Raw genomic sequence first — 6,253 nt, 5'->3', positions numbered from 1 at the left:
CTTTGATTCTGCCCAAAATTTCAGTTTGTGAAGCAAGTATATTTTATCTTGCTCCATTATGGCTGCCAATTTTTATAGACCTTCTATTATCCATATAACCTACCTCCACCCATTTTGGGCATGGTTCATCAAGCCATTATTCCTCTAGAATTTTTGCAAGTTTCTGTCCAGAGGAGATGTTTGTGAAGCAAGTACCTGTTTGGCTTGGCCAATTGGTATGAGACTTTTTGAGCATCTTCATAGGATCAAATGACTCTGCCTTCCCAATTTGAGCTCAATTTGAAACTCCATGTGAGTGCACCTTCCTGATCAAGTTTCTGGACCATTTTGGTTAGTTGCAAAGCAACTATGATTTATCTTGGTCCAAACCGTCTCAAATTTACCAGGATGAAAGTCCTTCTTTACCTCAACCTCGCAGACAACACCATTGGATCCAAAACCCTTCCTGTTGATCACTAGTGCTCACCGAAGTTTACTGCAGTAAACTTCAGAGGGTTCGCACCGTTTAACCAGATCACTTTTAACCGAGCTACCACCGGAGTTGAAACCTACACTGGATGAACTTACCACTAGACAACCTGTTCAAGCCTCTCTCCCCCGCTACATGCCAGTGCACGCGTTTGACCGCGTTAATGGCATCACTGTGCACGCGCTCTGTGTGCAGTGGCCGCGCCTAGTGGCTGTTTGTGCTTCGGCCCCTCCTCCTCTCGTCGTCTTCGCGCACGTGAGCGTGTCCAACAGCTAGCCTACATCGTCGCCGTCCACCTGGACCCCTCTCCCCCTTCGGCAGCTTCCTCACCGACGCTCGCCGCCGAACGCCCACGGGAGCACAGTGCCCCGACATGTTTTAATGGTGCTCGGCTTCTTCCTCTGCTCCCCGGCGTCGTCTACCCCTCCGTGAGCTCTGAATCAATAGCTTGTCGTGTTCCCGCGCCCTCCCATGCTCGCTGGCCGTCGCCAGAGCCTCGGCCGGACGTGCCCGGCGGCACCCGAGCCCATCTCCCTCGCCCGACTATAAATAGCCATCCCCGAGCCCTCCCGAGCTCTCCATCGCCTCCCCCTCACTCCCAGAACCCCGCCCAGCCTCTCGCCCAAGCTCCAGAGCCCCTCCTCACTTCTCTAGGCCGCCATGGCCGCCGCGGTGCTCCGGCTAAATTCGAGCGAGCCAAGCATCCCCTCCCTTTCTCTCCACCACCACGTCTCCACCCACTCCCCGGCGCATCTCTCCCTTAGCTCAGTTCATCGACGGATCCACCATGGCCTCGGCTTCATCATCACCGACGTCGGCCGTCCGCCGCGGCGAACGCAGCTGCCATTCCCGAGCTCCCCATCTTCTATAACCCTCGGGGTCGCCTCCGCCTCGTTCCCCTACATCCGTGGATAGGTCGGGCGCCGCCTGCGGTGGTCGGTAGCGCCGGCAGGCCTCGTCGGGGCTGGCTCTGCCGCGGCCAGGCGCGGGCGAGAGGAAGGAGACGAAGGCCCCGACCCCCTCCCTGCCAGCTGGCCGCAGGCCCCGCGTGTCAGCCTCTGGGCGTTGACCCAGCCCGGTCCAGTCAGCTAAGTGGACGCGTCTTTGCCAGAGTACGTTTTCCCTTGAGCAAAGCGTACTTTGCCTCTGTCTAGAGCAGAATATGTTTTCCTTGTTCGAAAGCGTATTTTCTGTCTACTTCGGCTGCAAGTGCATTTTCTTTTGCAGAAAGCGTATTTGGCCCGAATGCGTTTTCAGTTGTCTCAGTCAGGGGCTTGTTTGCAGAAAACTTTTCACACATAGGTCCCTGGCAGAAAAACAACTATAACTTTTTGCTCGCAACTCCAAATCAGGTGATTCCAAAGCCCACTTCTTCGTTTCGCCGAGCCCATTCTGTGGTATCATTTTCACCATGTGACAACATTCTGAAAATGACCATTTTCCCCCTGCCCTTAATCAGCCCCCTCCGAGAATGAATGTTTTTCGGTGATTCGTTCCGCGAGCTTCTCGCATTTTCTCCCGGTGATTTCTTCCACCCCAGGCAAGCCACACCCTCCATTTGCATGATTGCAATGCAGTGACATGGTTTCTTTATTAAAACTTGTTTAAAATATTGTGTTAGCTATGTATGATTTGTTCATGGCATTTCTCGGAGTATTGTTTGATCTTGATATTGCAATGATATTGCTTGGAGTTCTAGGATTAATATTTTGATGATTATGTGGATGACATGTGCCTTTGGATTCTTAGTGGCTATTATGTTTATTTTTCATGATGGTATCTGGTATTATTTTGGAGTATTATTGGTTGGTATTATGATTATTTCCATGATGGTATCTGTTATTATATTTTGGAGTATTACTTTGGATATCATGCTGCCTTTGGACTATTAGTGGTTAGTATGATTATTTTCATGATGCTAGTTGATGTTCTGTTGCTTGGAGTATTATTTTCGGAGATGATGTTTACATGTGGATCTTAGCCGAATAGCTTTATTCTTGTTATTAGAGTAGTAGGATTATTGTTTTCGGATTCATCATGACAGTAGTGTTGTGCTACCCTTGGAGTATTTTGAGATGATGAGATTATGCTTGGATTATTTGTTGGATATTGCTATTACTTGGGTTATAGGTTGATAGATGATATCGGAGTATCAGTCATTACTACTATATTTTGGGGTTAAATTCCGTCATTAAGTTGGTCAGGTGCCACCGAACCGGGCTTTTTCCAGTGCAACCACATTTGCCTTTTATGGGAAGGCCCTAATGTGGTCTATTGTCGTGCCTCTCGTCGGTGCCTCCAACTAGGGAAGGTTATGGGCATGCTTACCCTGGCCCGGTAAGCAGACATAACCTTGTGTGCCCATTGTTGTTGTTATGGATCCGGTCCCCGTGAATGACGTTTTGGCCACGACGGTGGTCGTTGTGTCTTTGGTAGACACGGGGCCACCCAGGACTAGCCCAGTTGGGAGTGGGTCGGAGTGGCCGGGAGAGTGTCATGCCAGTAGATCAGTTTTGTCGGAACGCCGTTGGTCCACCCGAATGGGAGTGCGAGGCCATGGGTTCCGTGGTGTGGGTAAAGTGTGCTACCTCTGCAGAGTGTGTGTGTTCAATCTATCGATAGCCGCGTCCTCGGTCATGGGCATGGGTTCGTACTAGGTCCCACCGTTCGATCAACACTCACATGATGGAATGACTTATAGATGATTTATATGTTGATATGTTGAGCAGTACAGATTGGCAGGGTGTTGATGATGAGGTTGGAGACCAAGTGTTGGTCATGGTAGTGATCGCCGGAAAGATCACAGTTTGAGACCAAGTGTTGGTCATGGTAGTGATCGCCGAAAAGATCACCGTTTGGTTTTGATCACGAGGTGATCGAGATGGTATATTGCTTGGCCGGTTAGCCAAGAGAGATATGGTTATGGAGATCTGAGATGGTGATTTATCAGTATTGTAGTAGTTTCATGTCATGCTTAGTAGTTGCTTCATCAGGGTAGTTGTTAATTAATTAACCTGCTAATGCTATGTTACTGTCTTGTCTTGATGCTTATGGTTGTTGTGAGCTTGCAAGTACATTCAATGTACTGACCTGGCGTATCATGCCAGATTGCAGGTGATGCCATGATTGCTTTATTGCTTGTCGAGGTTGCCGTGCGTGCGAGCTAGATCGTGTCCTAGCCAGAGTCCCTGTGAAGTGGAGTTCACCACCTTCGTCGTTGTTCCGCTGCTAGAAATTTTCCGCTGCTACGAGTTGTTCTGCTGCTAGCATAGAGCAAGTGTAGTATCGCAGGCGTAGTGTCGCCATGCTGATGTGATCATTGTAACATTAGACCCATGTAATTATTATTCTTGTAATAAGAGCTGATTTGTTCTATGTCAAGCAGTGCCATATTCCAGAGACTTCTCCTCGATCTCTGGGCTGGAATACGGGGCGTTCCGGTTTCTCTGAGCCGGGGTGCCACAAGCTTACTGTGGATGCGCTTATGGCGGATCCTTCTACGGCTCAGGAAAAATCCACAGATGTTTAGCTCTTGGTGTTTGAGCTGGGTGTGGTCGGCCCCTAATCAGACTAGTTATCGTAGGTTTAAATTCAACCATGCACTTTCTGGGTCTGTAATCGTGAATTGCAGTGTTGTTTTTCTTTTGGGTTGTCTTTGTGGATCTCTGAACTGCTTCGTGTGCGGCCTGCTATGTGGGCATGCTTTTGCTCCTACTAAAACTATGTTTAATGGATAATCGATCTACTAGAAGCTGGCATGTGTTATGTTGGAATGTTCAGGGCCTTAATTCTGATGATCTTCAGCGTGCTGTGCGTAGCAAAGTGGATGAAAGCCTGGCCTCTGTTCTCTGTCTGCAGGAGACAAAAATGGAGTGTATGGACTCCCGATCTGTTAAAAAGTTTTGCCCTCGTCGTTTTGACTCTTTTGCCTTCAGTCCGTCAGTCGGTGCTTCTGGGGTATTGTGGTTCTTTGGAATTCCTTTGTTTTGTCAGGGAGACTGATTGAGGTTAAGCAGTTTGGCATTGTCGTTCACTTCACTTCAAACCATAATAATGAGCAGTGGACCTTGGTGAATGTTTATGGGCCGTGTCAGGGTCTTGCTAGGGATGAGTTCATTCATTGGTTATACAATCTCACTATCCCTTCTTCTGAAAATTGGCTTGTCTTGGGTGATTTTAATTTTATTAGATCCACTGAGAACAGAAAGCTTCCTAGTGGGGATGCCAATATTTTTATCTTCAATGATATCATTGGCCATCTGGGCCTCCTAGAACTGCCTATCAAAGGAAGATCATACACTTGGTCTAATATGCAAGATAGTCCTTTATTGGAGCAGTTGGACAGGTTTTTTACTTCTGCAAATTGGATAACTTGTTACCCCTCCACCCAGGTGCTGCCACTTGCTAGGACCACCTCGGATCATGTGCCCTGTGTGGTGGCAATTAATACTTCCATTCCCAAGTGTAACATCTTTCGTTTTGAGAACTATTGGGTGGAGTTGCAGGGTTTCTTGGATTGTGTTTCTGCTTCCTGGACTTCTCCTTCCAACAAACATCACATTTCAGCTGTTATTGCGGAAAAATTCAAATCTCCGAGGAGAGATCTTAAGAGTTGGCACACAAATATCACCAAAATGAAATCCCTGATTGCCAAGTGCAACAAGGTGGTTCTGATCATGGACTGATTGGAAGAGCTAAGGCCTCTTTATAGGCATGAATTCAACTTCCGTAATGTGGTTAAACTGCACATTGAACTTCTCTTGCACATGCAGTTTTTGTACTGGAAGAAGACGTGTACCATCAGGTCTATCAAAGTAGGGGAAGAGAATACTAAAATTTTCCACACCATGGCTTCAGAGAGGTACAGAAATAACTCCATTACTTCTTTGAAGCTACCTGATGGCACCATTGTTTCTGATCATGATCAAATGGCTGCTATCATCTGGCAGAATTTTAAATGCAGGATGGGCACTAGTTCTGGCATTGACATGTCTTTTGATCTTTCTTCTATATTGGACAGGGTGGAGGGTCTTGACTCCCTCACTAAACCATTCAGCAAGGAGGAGATGGACAACACTGTCAAAGGTATGCCCATTGATAAATCCCCTGGGCCAGATGGCTTTAATGTATTTTCTTTAAGAAGTGTTGTCCCGTAATCACTAAGGATTTCTATGAACTGGCCAGTGCTTTTCATGAGGGGACTGCTAACCTTGAAAACATTAATTATTCTTATATTACTCTGGTTCCAAAGAAGAGATCTCTTGAGTCTATGAGTGATTTTAGGCCTATATCTTTGACTGGGATGGGGGTTAAATTCCAATCTAAAATGGCAGCAAATAGATTGTAGTTTGATATCATGAAATGTGTTCATAAGAATCAGTATGGCTTTATCAAACCAAGAACTATTCAAGACTGTGCTGCTTGGACTTTGGAGTACCTCCGTCAATGCCATCAGTCCAGAAGGCCTATTGTGATTCTCAAGTTGGATTTTGAGAAAGCTTTTGATTCTATTGAGCATGAGGCCATATTCCAAATTCTGAGGCACAAGGGCTTTAATGAGAAATGGATTCTTTGGGTCAAGCAGTTCTTAACAACTGGAACTTCCTCTCTCCTTCTTAATGGTGTCACTGGCAAGCAATTTGCCTGTAAGAAGGGTGTCAGGCAGGTTGATCCCCTCTGCCCACTGTTATTTGCCATTGCAGCAGATTTGCTCCAGTCTATGGTAAATGATATGCACTCCAAAGGTCTCTTGGAGCTTCCTATCCCTTGCCATGACAAGGATTA

Source organism: Aegilops tauschii, chromosome 5, assembly GCF_002575655.3.
Source record: "Aegilops tauschii subsp. strangulata cultivar AL8/78 chromosome 5, Aet v6.0, whole genome shotgun sequence".
Taxonomy (NCBI): Eukaryota; Viridiplantae; Streptophyta; class Magnoliopsida; order Poales; family Poaceae; genus Aegilops; species Aegilops tauschii.
The sequence above is the reverse complement of the archived record's forward strand: the minus strand, read 5'-3'. Positions refer to the sequence as shown.